At 47.0% G+C, this 14583-nt stretch overlaps 1 protein-coding gene across 1 annotated transcript in view; it reads left to right on the plus strand.

Moving 5' to 3' along the window:
- Positions 1 to 6035: 6035 nt before the first annotated feature.
- Positions 6036 to 14583, plus strand: part of NQO2 (N-ribosyldihydronicotinamide:quinone dehydrogenase 2) — a 37432-nt gene continuing 28884 nt past the window's right edge. Inside the window, exon 1 of the mRNA XM_081086212.1 lies at positions 6036 to 6090. The gene's annotated coding sequence lies outside the window, so the exon portion shown is untranslated. The remainder of the gene's footprint in view (positions 6091 to 14583) is intronic.

Below are 14583 nucleotides of genomic sequence, written 5' to 3' on the forward strand. Positions count from 1 at the left end.
GGCACTTCTCCAGGGAAGCCTGTCAGTTTAATTACATTTGAGTTGGAATTTCCCTATGGAGTGGCTGCAGGTGGTAAGGAATGACTTTTGATACCTCCACAAGTATTTTTAGTCACCTAAGAAAACCAGAGATTTGGGCTGGAGGGAGGGTGTGCCCCTTATATTTGGAGCTGAACAAATTCAGCTCTCATTTCTATAGCAAAGGTTGTTGTTGTTTTGCTCAGACTCTCAGAAAGCAGTTCCAATTGAAAAGTGGAAATCAAAATGGGCCACCCATTTCAACTTCTGTCCTTTAGTGCCACCTCAAGGGATTTTCTAACAATAGTTTAGTCAGGCCTTCTACCACCAGCAGGGGAAGATCCTGGATTCAGGAGACAATTTACCTGATGCAGCCTGTGGGAAGCTGGCGGGGCTCAATGGGCCCCTTGCTGCATCCTAGCACAAGTGTTCCTGGGTGAGCTTTCTGGAATCCTGCCAACTATGTCAAGTAAATGTTGATGTAGGAAACATTCACACCTGTGAAGAATTTTTGTGAGTTTATTTGAGCCAAACTGTTGACAATTGCGGGGAAGCAAAGTCTCAAGGGACTGAGAAAATGCCCCAGAGAATGGCAGCTTTGCCCCTTATTTTATACATTACAATCAAAAGAGGAGACATAAAGGGGTTAAATGAAATCCACTGGTTATAGATTAGGGAGGTGGGAGACAGCAAAGCAGGGAAAGCTCGCTAAAAATAAATATAATACATAGATGTAGTAAAGCGCTGATAATTTCTGATCATAAGATTTTAAAAATAGCTAATTGATAAATAAATAACTGATAGGGGGCAGCTGACTCTGGGCAGCCTTATTCTGAGTCCCAGGTCATTGCTGATGGAGCTAGATAAATTCGCATGAGAAGTTTAAGAAAAGTGTTCCCTCCAATGCCAGAGCTCAACAGTTATGACGCTATTTCAGCCAGTCTATGGCTTGTGCCATAGCACATGCAACAAGCCCCACCAGTTTTTGCTTTCCTGGTGTTGGAGGTGCTCTGGGAAACAGGGGCTGACACTGGGACTTGCAATGCAGAGCAGTGGCCTTGGAGACCCAGAGGCTGACTTCTTGGTCAAGTTCCATGCTCAGAGAGTGGGATCCCCTTGAAAATGCACTGTATTCTGCACAAAGGTAAGAGGTTTAATTTGGAAATACAGGCTTGGGCATCACAGAACAAAAGCCAAAAGGGACATGAGGTACACATTTTTACATCTGCTTGGGGAAGGGTGGTCAGAACATTTCATTCTTTTTATACAAAGGCAAGCAGTTTAAGCACCTAGACTCTAGTCTAGGTCCTAGAGGTACCCATCCACCCTGAGATACTGAGCCTCAGTCCCTTATCAAGAAGTAACTGTTCACCAAACCCCAGGGACAGAGTAGCAAGGGCTGAGGGAGGGGTCCTATCACCCTGTCACTCCTGCTCCTTCCTCTCCCCCACCCCAAACCCACCCTGTAATACACATACTTTCTCTCTCTTTCCTAGGGGCCATTGCCACTTCCAAAGTCAATGTAAGATCTTCAGAAGAATTGTGGGAAGTTCTTGTCCTGTGAGTTATCTAAGTAATATGATGGGCAAAGTCTTGTAGATCATTTACTGGGTGATTCTTGGATAACTTGATGTTTGCTCATCAGCTGTAATAACTTTATTACATGGACTATCTAGCATTCATAAAATGATAACAGTGACGCACAAATGGGTAGTATGATTAATTATTTTGTTTATTCCACAAACGTTTATTGAGCACCTACTATAGTCCAGAAGCTACACTAAAGTCTGGTGATATGGTGATAGAAGACATGGTCCCTGGCCTCGACATACCAGATAGATACAGTGATATTATAGAAAATATGTATATTGGTCTCTGCCTCCTGCTCCCAACACAGAGCTCCTGAAACCCTCGGGAGTTCCTGGGTGGTAAAGGCACTGGGAGCAGTTTTTGTTCTAATATTTGGTCTCTGACCAAAGGTCCTGACACATGGCTCCTGACACCCCTGTCATTTCCTGGCCGAGAGCAGTGTCTTTTGTTCTCATGAAGAAACTCCAGATGGGCTCTTGGATAAAGGCTGTTCACCAGACTGACAAAGCCGTGGTTAGAAGCTTGGAGTTCTCAGCCTCACCCAGGGACAAGGGTTGAAAATGGAGTTAATCATTAACCATGATGAAGCTCCACCAAAAAGACCATAGGATGGGACTTAGGAAGCTTCTAGGTTTGCAAACATCCATACCTGGAGGGTGATGTACCCCAATCCATGGGCATACAAGCTCCTGTGCTGGGAACCCTAACAGAGCTCACCCTATGTATCTCTTCATTTGGCCATTTGTCTGTATCCTTTATCAGATTCTTTAATATACCAGTAAATGTAAGTAGGTGTTTCCCTGAGTTCTGTTAACTGATCGAGCAAATTAACCAGACCTGGGGAAGAAGGGTCATTGAAACCTGCAATCTGTAGCAAAATCAGACAGAAGTTGTGGGTAACCTTGCGGCCGACTACTTGCAACTGGCATCTGAAGGGGGTCAATCGGTGTGACAACCTGAAACCTGTGGAATCTGACTCTGTGTCCAGGTTGGAGTGCTGAGTTGAGTTAGGACAGCCAGCTGGTGTAGTGGAGAACAACCCACACATTTGATGACCAGAAGGGTCAGAGAGAAGTGTTGTGTCAGAGCGAAAAACAAGAATGAGCTAAGCAGGTGACACCCAGGAGGAAGGATTCTAAACTCAGCAACAGGAACACTTACAAAAGTATGCATGTTTGAGGAAACAAATAACTTACTATCACGATATCACTCAACCCGAGGCAGTTTAGGCTGATGTGGAGAGACTGTTCCAGGGCATGGCCGCTGTCAGACCCGCAGGCAAACTGGACCAGGGCCTGAACGGATACTGTAATCAATGACGGTTCTGACATAAACTAGCACCCCTCCCCTGCTACATGCTGCATGCTGGTTCCTGGGACAGGCCTTTGTCCTGACCTGGTCCAGCATGTGATTTCCCATACCTGGTAGCTTTCACATGCTAGGACCCATGGCTATCCCCCCTTTATCCTATATGATTCTTTGCTTCTGCCAAGCTGTGTGGATCCATTCTGAATTGAAGCCACCTAAGATGTATTTAATGAGCTGTGTCCATTAATAAACTATATAAATTACTGGACTGGAGTGGCTAGCCTCTTCCGTCTATCTTTCCCTGCCCTCTGCTTACAGAGCTAGTTTTTTAGTCCTGGATTCTTCACTGGGTCTGTGTGTATCAACAACTGGATATCTATGAGGAGCCTAATATGCGATGCCAATAAATTTCTACTTTATCTCACAGGCTACGGAGAGCTTCTGAAAAATTCTGAGCTGTGTGGTCACATAAACAGAATCATGTACTGGAAAGATTGCTCTGCAGCAATGTGGACAAACAGGATGAGGACAGGACAGAAGTACCATGGCCGCAACATTTCCAATGAAAGACGCCACGTGATGAACTGGAGGCACAGAAGGAAGAGCTGCAGGACAGGCCCAGGGGATTGTAGGTAGGAAGGAGAAATCCAGCATAAACTTTCAGGTTACTGACTTGGACCATCGGGCAAATGGCTGACAAGCAAGATTGGGGAAACAGAAGGCAGTGAATTTGGAAGAGAAAATGAATTTCGTTTTTGATGTGGTAAGGTTGGGGTTCCGTGGAAGGTTCAGGTCTAGGCACCAATGTCATTGTGGGATTCATCGCCAATGGATGTAGCTGAAGTCAGGTGTTGGGGAGGCTTGCCAGGGAGAGGAGGGGACCCCTAGGAATGCTAGTACATAAGGGAGAATGGCATTTCCTTGTCTTTTTCTGGCACATTTCTAAAGACCCAGCGAAAGACACAGAGAGGCTGGATAGGCCAGAAAAGCACAAGAAGAATCAGGGAGTTATTAACAAAAGCACAAAAAGAGTTTTAAAGAAAGAGCTGCTACAATAATCAAAACAGTATGGTATTAGCAGAAAAATAGACACACAGACCAATGGAACAGAACTGAGAGAGCAAAAGTAAACCCTCATGTATATGGGCAACTAATTTTAGGCAAAGAAGCAAAAAACACAATGAAGAAAGCCTTGTCAATAGTGTCGGAAAATTTGGAAAGACACATGCAAAAGAATGAAACTAGACTGCTATTTGACACCACACACAAAAATTAACTCAAAATGGATTACAGACTTAAATGTAAGACCTGAAACAATAAAATACATATAAGAAAACATAAATACCAAACTTATGGACCTTGGTCTCAGAAAGCCTTTTGTGAACTTGACCCCAAAGACCAGGGAAATAAAAGCAAAAGTAAATAAATGAGACATCAAACGAAAAAGCTTCTGCTCAGAAAAACAAAAAACACAAAACAAAAAGGCAACCAACCAAATGGGAGAAGATATTTGCAAATAATACTTTCGACAAGGGCTAATACCCAAAATATATAAATAACTCATAAAACTCAACAACAAACACCTAACAATCCAATTTTTAAAAAGGGATCGGAACCTGAACAGACACCTTTCCCAAGATATATAAATGGTCAACAGGTACATGAAAATAGGCTCCACTTCACTAGTTCTTAGGGAAATGCATATAAAAACCACAATGAGACACCACCTCACACCTGTTAGAATGGCTATTATCAATAAGACAAGAGAGTTCTTACCATTTGCAACAGCACAGATGGAACTGGAGAACATTATGCTAAGTGAAATAAGCCAGTCAGAGAAAGATAAATATCACATGCTCTCACTCATTTATGGAATATAATGAACTGATGAACAAAAAGAGACCCAGAGACAGAGAAGCATCAATCAGACCGTCAAACCTCAGAGGAAGGCAGGGGAGGGTGGGGGTAAGGGGGAGAGATCAACCAAAGGACTTGTATGCATGCATATAAGCCCAACCAATGGACACAGACAACAGGGGAGTGAGGACATGAGTGAGGGGGATAGGGGGTAATGTGGGGATAAGGACACATATGTAATAACTTAATAAAAAATTTAAAAAAATAAGACAAGAAATAACAAATGTTGTCAAGAAAAGGGAACCCTCATACATTGCTGTGGGAATGTAAACTGGTACATTCACTATGGAACAGTATGGCAGTTCCTCAAAAACTTAAGAATAGGGCTACCTTAATGACCCAACAATCTTTCTTCTGGGTATCCACCCGAAAAATTTGAAAACATTTATTCATAAAGATATATGTATCCCTATGTTCATTGCAGTATTATTCATGGTGGCCAAGACATGGAAACAATGTACAGTAAGTGTCCTTCAGTGGATGATTGGAAAAAGAAATGTGGTTCATTTATACAATGTAATACTACTCAGATGAAATACTGCTATTTGTGACACCATGAATGGATCTTGAGAATATCATGCTAAGCAAAATAAGTCAGATGGAAAAGGACAAGAACCATATGATTTCACTCATATGTGGGATATAAAACAGAAAGCAATAAAAGAACAAACTCACAAACACAGACAACAGTATGGTGCTCACCAGAGGGCTGGGGCTGGGGGCAGGTCGTAAAGGGTAAAGGGGGTCAAATATATGATGAGGGGAGGAGACTAGGCTTTGGGGGGTGAGCACACAGTGCAATATACAGACATGTATTACAGAATTGTACGTTGAAACTTATATAATGTTATTAACCAATGTCAGCCCAATAAACAATTTTACAAAAGAAGCTGAGCAAGTGAGCAGTTTGGGAGGATTAGCCCATGTGTGACAGGAGTGGGTAGCCATGGCTGAGCTGCGTAAGTGTCGGCTCTGAAGACACTAAAGGCTGCGGAGTTGTGGAGGGATGATGGCTGAGAAAGGAATGGGGAAGCTAAGCCAGATGCTAAAAACCAGCACGCAATTACCGGCGGTGGGGAAATGGCGGCTTGGGAGGGCGCCACCCAGGCCTGCCCAGCCAGAGCTGGAGGGATCAGATGGCGACTTTGACGGGAGGGTTCCGAGAAGGCGAGGCGGGGTGGGGCGGAGGAGGGGTGGATGGCAGGCCGTTCCAGGAAACACGAGCAAGTGACGGGAGTGAGAGGGCAGAGCGCTGGGGTGAGTCCCGGAGCGCAGGGCGTAGGGTTCCCGGGAAGAAGGAGGGAGACGTGCTGGGAAGGGCTTGCCTCGGGGAAGGCAGCTGAGCTGTACTGGGAAATGGGCTCGGAGCCCCTGAGAGCTTCAGGCACCGCCCGGCCTCCAAGGGGCCAGCCCTGCCCTGGAGTAGCGGCACCCCAGGCCCACCCCAGCTTCTCTCTCGCCTAGGTGCATGGGTGGGTGGTGGGGGGTCCGACGCGAGGCCAGCGGTTTGGGGACCGTCCCCCCGACCCCCATCCCCCGATCGCCCTCCCTTTCCGGGGCGCCCCTTCCTCCCCCTGCGCGTGCCTGGCCTGGCAGAAGCCGCCCCTCCGCGCCCAGCTCGCTCCCAGAGTCCCAGCCCTTGGTCTCCGTCCAGCTGCACCCACAGGCGGAAGCCGCTCCCTGAACCCCCAGAACGCCACACCTGGGCGGGGTCCAGAGGACCAGGGCGCGTCAGGGTTGGGCGCAAGGGGCCAGAAAGGACGGGAAGAACCCGGCTGGGAATGGCCAGGGGCGGAGTGGGAGGTGGGGGGTAATGGGAGGGCCGGGACCAAAGGGAGGCGTGGCACCGCTGCAGGAGGACCTGGGAGGAGGATCCCCTGTGTCGGTCACCAGGGCCCTGGCCAGTGGAGGAGGGACTAGTGGCACCTACGCCGCTCAGCCCATTAGTTGGTACCACAGCGCCCTCTGTATTTCCTTCACGGCACCAGCCACCACCCTAAGGAATTCCTCCCTGGGTTTCCACCAGCAGAACACTGCCTGGAGAGGAGGCCAAGTTCCTCACAGTCCCCCGACCTGGGACAGCGCCAGGCGCGAGGTGCATCCACGAGGGTTGGGCGAGGGGAGGGGGAAGAAGGGCAGGCCCAGGAGGCTGGAAGCCCGGGGAGAGGAAGGACTGGGGCTTAGAATAAGGAGAGCTCTGCGGAACGGCAGGGGGCTTGGCAAGGTCAGCATAGGGTACCTGCAAGAACTGTGTCAGCTCCCAGCACCACCATAGACAGCTAACCTCAAACCATCCGACCGCCCATCCACTCGATGCACTCAGACCACTGCCAGAGCCCGCTGCCTTTGCCAGGGTTATGTCTCCAGATCATTAGACCACACCAATCACACACCTCAGGTGGGACAGAGTGTGTGTACATTGTGCTCATGGAAGTCCTGAGGCATTGCTTTCTGTTGTCTCTCCATTTCCATGTTTGGGATCTTACCTACTCCTTAGGGCACTTTTACTGCACTTTCAAAAATAAGCACAATATATAATTTAACTTCAAGCTTATAGTAGAGTTTTCCTCAACCTATGCAAGTCCTTAAAATAGTAGATGTGTATCAGGCCTGAGTGGCTCCGTTGGTTGAGTGTCGCCCTGTTCACCAAAAGTTGTTGGTTTGATTCCTGGTCAGGCACATACCTAGGTTGCAAGTTCCACCCCAGGTTGGACATATACAGATTGATGTTTCTTTCTCACATGGATGTCTCTCTCTCCCTCTCCCCCTCCCTCTCCCTCTCTCTCTCCTTTCCTCTCTCTAAGCAAGTCCACTGGTGAGGATTTTTTTAAAAAAACACACACAAAAAAAAAATACAAAAAGATAGTAGCTATGCCTTGGAAGTTTTGCTGGTGCTTACTTCAGTGTACTATTCTCAAAGTTCGGATAAATATTGTAAAGTTGTGCTATTCACTTGGGTGGGCACAAAGTGCTCCAATTCAGGAGCTAACCTTCCTTTCTGCTTCTGTTGGGGCTCCTAATTAATCACCTTGGGTGGGAGCCAGGTGCTATATCTGTATCTCTGGATCCCTGTGTATGCTTAGGGCTTCGCTGGAGCTGTTCCAGCTTTTATACCAGTAATCTCCTGTGGTTGTACTTTTTCACTAATTCCAGCTTTCTCTTTTCAGTCCTTATTGGGGGTTTCTCTGATCCACCAAAGATTCTCTTCTTGTTTTCCAGTGGGACTGAGGGTTTATTATTTTATTTTTTCCCTAGTTCTAGGGATTTGGATGGAAAGCCTCGGTATGAACTGTTTGCCATTATGTTTTTATCCTAGTTTAATTCCCCTTTTAGCTCAAGCCCAGCCCAGAGATTGTTCAACATAGACTATAACACTGCTGCAAGAGAAGCAAGATGGCAAGAGTAAATGCCTGTATTCACCACCTCCCACAACCACATCAAAATTACAACTAAGCCCTAGCCAGTTTGGCTCAGTGGATAGAGCAGTGGCCTGCAGACTGAAGGGTCCCAGGTTTGATTCCAGTCATGCTCAGGTGTGGGCTCAATCCCCAGTATGGAGCACACAGGAGGCAGCCGATCAATTATTCTCTCTCATCATTGATGTTTCAATCTCTCTCTCCCTCTCCTGTCCTCTCTGAAATCAATAAAAACTTATTTTTAAAAATTACAACTAAAATACAGAACAATCATCATTCAGAACTGCCTAAAATCTGGCTGTATAGAAGCCCTACAACTAGAGAACTAGAGAAGAAAGCACATTGAGACTGGTAAGAGGGGTGAGGGCACAGAATGGTTTGATCCAACACTCATGTGTAGCATTTTTTTAATCAGGAGGGATATCTCCAAGGTCTCCCGTGATAAGCAGGGGGTCTCAGCCATACTCCAGACCCCCAGCCCAGGGTTCCAGAGATGAGAAGAGAAGTCCCCTTAACTTCTAACCATAAAAACCAGCAGGGATTGTGGCGCAGTGACACTAAAGCTGCTGAAGTCCCAAGTGTTCCCCTTAAAAGGCCTGTGCACAAACTCACTTCATCTAAGTTCCAGTGGGGTGGTGGCTTTGGGGGAATCCAGGGACATATGTGGAGGAACTAGACTGTCTGGCATCAGGACAGGAAATCAGGGGTGGCTTTCTCCCAGAAAGGGATGCTCACAGAGGTCATAGTTCCTGTGCTTGAACCTCCCCCATTGTAGAGCTGACTGGCAGCCATATCTGAGTTCCCATCAGCATGGCCCACACCTGGGTGATTTCCTGAGACCCCCAAGCCATCCAATTTTTATCCCCACCCCAGCTGCTTTTCTATATGAATGGCCCGTCCTGGCTCAAGATTCAGACTTTGCTAAAATCTCTTAAACAATCAGCAGCTGGAGTTAGCATGCCCCTCACCCAGTGGTTGGCAAACTGCAGCTCGCAAGCCACATACAGCTCTTTGGCCCCTTGAGTGTGGCTCTTCCACAAAATACCGACTTCTGCACATGGACCACGAAGTTTCAATAGCACTGTACATGTGCACCCGCACATGGTATTTTGTGGAAGAGCCACACTCAAGGGGCCAAAGAGCCGCATATGGCTTGCGAGCCGCAGTTTGCCTACCACTGCCCTAACCTATCAATAAAAAGCCCAAGACCTGGCACTACCACCAATCTGCCTTGCTTCACAGCTGGGCCTCACCGGGGCACTTCCTAGCCCAATACAAGTAGCAGCCATCTGCAGATCTCTCTGTAGTTTCTACCCATTGGCCCCAGGCAGTGGCTGGCTTTATACATCCCAGAAGCCCCCAGAGCCAGTGCACCCAATTCAGACCATAACAAATTGCAACTCTACACACCCACAAGCAACACTCAAGGGGAAAACTCGGTGAGCACCAAAGCACCAATGAAGCAAGTCCTGCTCCATAGAGGTGTCTCCTGCACAGCAACTCTTCCATTGAAGACACAGTTGGCCCTCACAGTCAATTGGCCTGGAGGTCAATTCCTCCCAGTGACACCAATAGCAATCAAGGTTCAATTACAAGACTATGGACACAGCTCACACAGTGGCACACCTAGATGTCCAGCTCAGGAAATGGGAGATTGAGGCACTGGGCCCTACAGGACATCTAATAAATAAGGTCAGTTACCAATCCCAGGAGGCATAACAGCTCTATCTAACATAGAAACAGAAACAGGGAAGTAGAAAAAATGCAGAGACAAAGAAACATGGTACAAATGAAAGAAAGAGAAGCAAGCAAACTACTGGATACAGAGTTCAAAACAATGGTTATAAGGTTACTCAAGGATCTTAATGCCAGCTTCAAGGGAATTAATGAGAGCATTAAGGGATTTAGTGAGACGTTCAAGGATCTTAGTGAGAATATCAAAGACATGAAAAAGGATCAGTCAAAAATTAAGTATGCACTAACTGAAATAAAGAATAATTTACATGGATTCAACTGTAGAGGATTCTGAGACTCATATCAATGATTTGGAATATGAAAAAGCAGAAAACACCCAACCAGAAGAGTAAAAGAAAAAAATAATCCAAAACTATGAAGATAGTGTAAGGAGCCTCTGGGAGAACTTAAAACACCCCAACATTTGCACTATGGGGGTGCCAGAAGGATAAGAGAAAGAATAACAAATTGAAAACCTATTTTAAGAAATAATGACAGAAAACTTCCCCTACCTGGTGAAAGAAATAGACTTAGAAGTCCAGGAGCACAGAGAAACCCAAACAAGAGGAACCCAAAGAGACCCACACCAAGACACATCATAATTAAAATGTCAAGGGTTAAAGAAAAAGAGAGAATCTTAAAAGCAGCAAGAGAAAAATGATTAGTTACCTACAAAGGAGTGCCCATACGACCATCAGCTGATTTCTCAACAGAAACTGTGCAGGCCAGAAGGGGGTGGCAAGAAATACTCAAAGTGATGAATAGCAAGAACCTACAACCAAGATTACTCTACTTAGCAAAGCTATCATTTAGAACTAAAGGTCAGATAAAGACCTTCACAGACAAGAAAAAGCTAAAGGAGTTCATCTCCACCAAACCAGTATTACATGAAATGTTGAAGGGTCTTCATTATTTTTTATTTTTTTTAAATATATTTTTATTGATTTCAAAAAGGAGGGGAGAGGGAGAGAGAGATAGAAACATCAATGATGAGAGAGAATCATTGATTGGCTGCCTCCCGCACATCCCCAACTGGGGATCGAGCCCACAATCCAGGCATGTGCCCTTGACCGGAATCGAACCTGGGACCCTTCGGTCCGCAGTCTGATGCTCTATCCACTGAGCCATACCAGCTAGGGCTGAAGGGTCTTCTTTAAGAAGAGGAAGAGAATTAGAAGAAGAAGAGGAAGAAAAAAGATCAAAAATATGAACAATAAAATGGCAATAAATACATAGCTATCAATAATTGAATCTAAAAGAATTAAATGAACAAGAAATCTAATGAACAAAATAAACTGATGGATAAAATAGAATCAGAGGCATGGAAACATGAAACAGAGAGACGAATCTCAGAGGAAAGGGAGTGGGGGAGTAAGAAGAAATTAACCAAAGATCTTATATGTATACTAGAGACCCGATGCACGAAATCATCCACCAGTGGGGTCCCTTGGCCTGGCCTGCAGGATAGGGCCAAAACTGGCTCTCTGACATCCCCTGAGGGGTCCCGGATTGCAGGAGGGTGCAGGCCAGGCCAAGGAACCCCACCAGTGCACAATCAGGACCAGGGAGGGATGCGGGAGGTTGGCAAACTGGGGAGGGAACATGGAAGGGCTCCAGGGCATGTCTGGCCCATCTTACTCTGTCCTGATAGGCCGAACCCCAGCAGAAAGCTAACCTACTGGTTAGAGTGTCTGCCCCCTGGTGATCAGTGCATGTCATAGCAAGCGGTTGAGCAGTCTGAGCATATCATTAGCATATTATGCTTTGATTGGTTGAATGGCTGACTGGATGACCAGACGCTTAGCATATTAGGCTTTTATTATGTAGGACTAGTGGCCTGGTGCATGAAATTCATGCACATTAAAAGGGGATTAATTCGACGAAATATTTTAATATTTCTATTTGCTCTTTCTCTATAATAGAAGTGTCAGAGATGAAAGAAAATTAGTAAAATGTATATGAAAATCTTCCTCCTGTCAGAGTCTGAGGCACACCGCGGGACCCAGAGTCAAGTCCCCACCCAGTCGTGGTGCCTCAAAATCATGCGAGATCCAGACCCGGCCGGCCCCACCCTTGTTAAGCCCCGCTGGGTGGGGGATGCAGCCTCAAGTCCCCTGGCTGGCGTCAGACAGGGGAATCAGCTTCAGGGCCCCTGTCAAGCCCCACGGGGGGGGGGGGGGCACAGCCTCAGGTTCCCCAGTGCATCCTCAGGTCCCACAGCCTGGCGCCAGAATAGGGGGTGCTGCCTGAGGTTCCTCGGCCCGGCGCCAGGGCAAGTGGTCTCCTGGCCCAGTGCCAGGATAGGGGGCACAGCCTGAGGTCTCCTGTCCTGGTGCCAGTGTGGGGGGTGCAGCCTGGGTCCCCTGTCGAGCCCCACCAGGTGGGGGATGCAGCCTGAGATCCCCTGTCAAGCCCCGCCGGGCAGGGGGCATGGCCTTAAGGCCCCAGTCAACCCCCGCCTGGTGGGGGGTGCAGCCTCAGGTCCCCTGCCCCAGCCCAGCGCCAGGCAGCCTCAGGTCCCTGCTAATTGCTCATTAAGGCTTTTTATGGGAACTCAGCCTCCACTGTGGGTGCAGCCATCTTGTGTTATGGAACTCTGCCTCCACTGTGGGCACAGCCATCTTGTGTTATGTAAATCCCACTTCTGCTGTGGGCACCACCATCTTTGTGATGGTTGATGGTCAATTTGCGTATTCCCTCTTTATTACATAGGATATGCATTTCCTATGGACATAGACATTAGGGTGGTGAAGGCCTAGAATGGGGCAGGAACTGGGTGGAGGGAGGCAATTGCAAGAAAGTAGGGTGGGGGCATCTTTTATACTCTCAACAATAAAGATTTTTTAAAAAATAATAATAATATTGCAAAAAAATGTGTCCCTGTAACAAAATCAAGCATTCCAGAAAAATGAAAAGGGAAGAATGAAATCTTTCTCTCGTTTCTTCCCCAAATAGCCTTGGTATATTAAAATATGTATATATGGAAACATCTGCATTTATGAGATATATTTACAACATCTGCATTTATATAAACACTAGAGGCCCAGTGCATGAAATTTGTGCACAGGAGGGGGGGGGTTCCTTCAACCCAGCCTGCACCCTCTCCAATTGGAGACCCCTTGGGGGATGTCCAACTGCTGGTTTAGGCTTGATCCCTCGCAATCTGGGACCGCTGACTCCTAACTGCTCACCTGTCTGCCTGCCTGATATCCCCTAACTGCCTCTGCCTGACAGTGTGATCACCCCTAACTGCCTTCCCCTCCCGGCCTGATCGCCCCTAACTGCCCTCCTCTGCCAGCCTGGTTGCCCCAACTGCCCTCCCCTGCTGGCCTGATGTCGCCCCCAATGGCCCTCCCCTGCTGGCCTGATCTCGCCCCCAACTGCCCTTCTCTGATGGCCAATTTTGTTCTTAATTGTTGGTTCCTATGCCAGTCAGAGTCAAAAGCTCCACCTTTTAGACAGCCATTGGGTCTTCACAGCATCCACATTTGGTTCTGATTGGTCGGTTCCTATGCCAATCAACGTCAAAAGCTCCACTTCCTAGGCATCCATTGGTTCTTCACAGCACCCACATTTGGTTCTGATTGGTCAGTTCCTATGCCAGTCAGAGTCAAAAGCTCCACCTTTTAGACAGCCATTGGCTCTTCACAGCGTCCACATTTGGTTCTGATTGGTTCCGTCAGCATCTTCGGGCCTATCTCTGGGCCTGATCAGAGAGGCGGGCAGAACAGCAGCTCCCACAGAGGCCAGGAGAGAAAGAAAGGCTCAGCTGCTGGCAAAGCCTGGAAAGAAAAAGGGAGAGAAAGAGAGAGGCAAGTACTGATCAATAGTTGCCAGTGAGGCTGAGGATCAGACCCTGCCTCTCTCTCTGGGTCTCAGCCCCTGGGCAGTCAGCGCTGGGTCTCCAGGCTGCAGCAGGGCAATCAGTGCTGGGTCACCAAGGCAACCCAGCGTTGACTGAAGGACTTCTGGGTTGGTCAGCCTTCGGTTGTGATTGGTCGTTTTGACCCTGGGCTTTTATATTTTAGGATTTTATATAACATCTGTATTTATATTGATACTTTTTATAAAAATGGAGTCATAATATCTATAAAGAAAGGCCTGCAAATAAATAATCCCCAGCAGGAACTGAGACCCCCTTCTACTCTTATATTATTTAATTTTTCCCTAGGAGCAAATGAGATTAATAGCATGATTATCTACTACTCCTAAGGTCTGTGAAAAAGACAGGCTGTATACTTTGGCACTGAGGGAGAACACATAACTGCCGGGGTTCTTGTTCCAGCATTAAGAAGGGAATCTGGAGAAGGCTGTGCGTAGATTAAATAGGAGTCCAGAGACGAAATATAATTTTGTAAGGCATTTGGGGGTCAGAGGAGCGTAGTTTAAAGGAAACTGAGATCTCTTAGTCTCAGGACCCCATGCTTCTTAACACAAATTGTCCTGAGGTGAGGCAGAGATATACACTTCTAAGGGTCAGGGTTTCATATACAGAGGCATTGTCAGAATGGAAGAATTAGCTTACAGCTGTTCAGGTATTTGGCCAGTAGGAGGCATTAACATGTAGATTAAGATGCCCTGAGCTGTCTTGGCAGCAAAC

This window comes from Myotis nattereri, assembly GCF_964212035.1.
Source record: "Myotis nattereri genome assembly, chromosome: 3".
NCBI classification, from domain to species: Eukaryota; Metazoa; Chordata; class Mammalia; order Chiroptera; family Vespertilionidae; genus Myotis; species Myotis nattereri.